The following is a 3978-nucleotide window of genomic DNA, read 5'->3' on the forward strand; positions in this document are numbered from 1 at the left end:
ACCCACCCTCGTAATGTGCTCCCCGGTGTGGCGAAGCTGCTCTGTGCACCTCTTGTGCCTGTCTCCGGGGCCCTCACTGTGTTTCTAGGAGGCTGGAATCTGCACGCCCATTTCTAGAGCCCGATCTTGTTGTTCAGCTAGATCTGTGGGAGAAGGGCAATGCTTCTTGCTTCCAGGTAGCCATGACCCTTAAGGTCAGGGAAAGAGCGTTCCTCTGTGACAAAGCAGATGTTGGGGTTCAGTAGGCAACCCATGGGATGTCAAGGCTCTTGTGTTCCCAAGCAAGGAATTGGAGGGAGATGCGTGGATGGTGGTAGAAGTGGGGACATTTTATTAACAAAGAAGGAGCCTTTCCAAAGGAGGAAGTGGGCTGGAGCGGGGGAGGGGTGTTGGGGGGAGGTTATCAGTTCATCACTGCTGTGCAAAGGGCAGGCGTTCACACTGCAGGTTTTCTCATGCATTTGCATTGAACACGCTTTTCCCTGCAAGCCCTTCCTGTTAGCCAGCATTCTTGGAGTCGGGGTTCCAGTCCCCCCCCCTCTCTCTGCTAGATCATTTCATATGCTAATTCATACCCTGTGAGGAAGGTTTTTGGGATCTCTTGGCCTTATTCTCCTGCCTCAACTAGAGGTAGCCCCCGGCAACACACAAGAACCCTCTGCAGGCTCGATTCTGGGAACCCAATGGTGATAAGGGCTTAGTCAGACAGAAGAACCCTGGCCCCAGAAGCTGCTCTGGCCCCTCTAAGCCCCTCTTTCCTTCCTCCTCCTGAGTAACTGGTTCTTAGTATTTGAGTACTCCTTTGGGACAGATGGATCTGCAGGTTTTCCTGACTGGACCAGACCGCCACACATATGTCTGTCAGTATAGCCACTGAATGGAAGAGTACCAGGTCAAAGCCTAGCCCGTAGGTGCGGCAAACGCACCCGGATGCTTTCACCACATCCTGCAAGCAGGGATGCAGGCCTACAGACGAATGTCTGTCTGTCTTGCTGTCCACCACCGAGTTCTCCCTGTGGACGTTTGCCTGCAAGAGTACGTTGAAGATCACTACTGAACATGATGCTGGTCCTCAGCCTGAGTATCGGCCATCGGCAACTGTGAGCCGCCTTTCAACCAGCGCCGATCGGCCATAGAAGGAACCAAAGCGCGTGGTGTAGGAAGGAGAAGAAATCAAAGAGTACGGAAGAGAGCGGTAACTGTGTAGCCAGGTTAGACAATGGACACCCTGTGCTTCCTTGTGTGTACCACAGTGGTCATCCAGCAGAGGAAGGGACCAGATGAACATATTCGCCATGAGCCTTGGCTTCTATGCAAAACCATGGGGGAGATGTGCTTCTTGCTCAGAGAATCTCCTTTGAGTAAGGTGATTATTTACAAATGGTAAACTGGCACTGCAAGCAGACAGGAGGCAGGCAGTCTGCGGTGTGAAGGCGGGCCATTATATTGGCTCTGACTCAGCAGCATTTGAGGTCCTTGAACATTGGATCCAAACTGGCCCTGGGTCTCTGGGTCCTTTCTTAGAGCCCCCCCTACGCCCACTAAGGAGAATCGTCAGAAAGATAGTCTCCGTTTACCACAGGCCCTTGCTTAATTCGGGGCCCCACCCCCAGCTCCTCAAGCCAGGAGCCCAGGGCCCATTTCTCTGAAGGGCTGGAGGAACTTGGTTTGGGCTGGCGCCTGAGTTTGCTTATCTCCACATAATGAATGGGTGTTCCCAGGCTAATAACAGGCAAGGAGGGATGCCCTGAAGAGCCAGCCCCACCATCTACTTCAAAACAATGCACTGGCCGGGAGAGACACTGGCGTTTGGGGTCTGTGTCACTGGGCCTCCTGTGTTTATGCCACTGTACCCCTATTGACCAGAGGAGCCTTGAAAGAACTTCTCATTGGCATGTGACAAAAGCCACTCAAGTCTCGGTCCCTACTTAAAACAGTCCCTAAAGCAGTTGACATGTCCATACCACATTGGCCATCTACAGAGGGCTACGAGGAAAGAGGGCTGCTGGGTCACGGCCTTTTGTGCTGACTGGGACAGGGTAGGTTCTAGGAGAAGGGTCAAGCATAGACTGATAACTGCTTCCTACAGAAATAGGACTCCTTATTGGTCTCCAAATATGTGCATCTCGGAGGAAATTAAGATCCTTACCTAAGACGAGCCGAATCGGTGAGCTCCAGGTTCAGCGAGAAACTCTGCCAAAAAATGAATCAAAAAAAACCCCCAACCACAATGGCGAGAAACAATTGAGGAAGACATCCGAGTTGGCCTTTGGCCTCCGTGTGCGTGTGTACCTGCGTGCAGCCGTCCCTGTGCACACACACTTGTACAGACGTTCACACATACACACGAGTGTGCATCCTGACAAGTGGATCATCGGCTTCAAGTCCTCATTGCTGGACAGTAGTTGAAGCTTTGCTGAGAGCTAAGCTTAAAAGCTCCTGGGTGTTGGGATTCTGTCTAAGCTCCACCCCCACAGCTACCTGGGAAAAGCCAGGTAGGCTCCGCCCCACAGTTGCCTGGCAACAGCCAGCTCCGCCTGACTATAAAGGGGGCTGCTTGCCCCCTCCTCTCTCTTTTGCTCTCTCTTTGTTCTCTTCTCTTCCCTGCTCTTCCCCTCTTCCTTGACCCTTCTCTCTACCCCTCCCCACCTTCCCTCCACGAGCTCATGGCCGGCCTTTTCTTTTCTCTCCTCTCATTAAACCTCTCCACTTGGAACCATGTTGGCTTGGTGCGCTTTGTCCCGGTGCAGGCCAAGATTTAAACCCCAACATTGGTCCTAACATTTAAACCCTAACACTGGGGGCAGTCTGTGGGTCCGGACCCGTTGTTCTCTGTCAGTGAGCTTTCCGGTGAGCGCCGTATCTACTGTCCCTTGCCTTTCTCCCCAGGTCCTCCCTGACACTGAAACACGTGGACCCCACAGACGACAGACAAACCTTCATAGCTCACTCTGGCTGCAGGTTCCCAACTCCCCGTATGACCCTCCCCAATCCTTACTCCAGACTTGAAAGGGTCAGCCAGGAACAATGGCCCTTTTAGCTACTTATGACATCCTTGGGGTCCGGAATTCTCTGTCTACAACCCAGGTGTTTGACTGTAAGAAACTAAACCCTTAGCAAAAATCTTAGCGACTAAATTTGAGCACAGGTGACCAAATGGTGACAGGTCTGGACTAGGACCCCACCTGCCAGCCGCTTATGTGCTGTGTGTGTCTTTCCTGACCCAAATAATAAGGCAGTGGGAGCTGGGTTTCTCACAGAAAATAACAACTTGTCTCAGACAAATGGGTTGCAACAGTAACTAGTCACTATTAATTAAGTGCAGACAGACAACTTACCTATTTAAAAAAAATAACCCATTTATTAAAAGGCAATTAGTAAGGCTGGATTCCCACTGAGCCCCTGCCGCCTTGGAGAAGAAGGTCTATCAGCCCCCTCCCCCATCACCACCACTTATAGAAAAAGGAAGTCAAAACTTTCCAGGACGTGGGCCCCACAGACCATTGCTCTGGGCAGGCGAAGCTTCCCAGTCTCTGTCCAGGATAGAGGAGAATGTGCGGTGTGTCTAAGGACGCAGACGAGGCACATCTGGGTGGGAGACTGCCTGGAGCCTCAGGTCATCTCTTTTCTGGATGCTCACAACCCTGCAGCTTCTCTGTGGTCCATCCTGACGGAAGACATCCATTCTCAGCCTCCCAGGGGCAAGTATTTGGAGTCCGGCCACAGAGAGGGAAAAGCTGAGTGGTTAATTAAACCGTTTGTTATCACGTGCGTGCGTGCGTGGAGCTGGCTTTGTGGCTGGGAGCTGCAGGGAGCCCTGACTCCCAAGGACCCTGGCTGAGTCTGGGAAGGCTGAAGGCAGGGTGGCTCCCACGCCAGCTGGAGAAGCCCCTGGGGCGAGTCTGTGGAGTGGCTTTCTTTCCCATTCCTATAATTTGTAATTCCTTTGTTCCTCTGATTTACCGGGAATTCGAAGAT

The 3978-nt window shown here is 52.3% G+C and overlaps 1 long non-coding RNA gene across 1 annotated transcript; it reads right to left on the reverse strand.

Moving 5' to 3' along the window:
• Positions 1 to 308: 308 nt before the first annotated feature.
• On the reverse strand, positions 309 to 2486 carry LOC134483882 (uncharacterized). The gene is made up of 2 exons (XR_015645150.1): positions 2150 to 2486; positions 309 to 1027 (listed from the first exon to the last, which is right to left on the reverse strand). It is a non-coding gene; the product is annotated as an uncharacterized LOC134483882 (long non-coding RNA).
• Positions 2487 to 3978: the final 1492 nt, after the last annotated feature.

The sequence above is a fragment of the Rattus norvegicus genome, chromosome 20 (genome assembly GCF_021556685.1).
Source record: "Rattus norvegicus strain SHRSP/BbbUtx chromosome 20, alternate assembly SHRSP_T2T, whole genome shotgun sequence".
Lineage (NCBI taxonomy): Eukaryota > Metazoa > Chordata > Mammalia > Rodentia > Muridae > Rattus > Rattus norvegicus.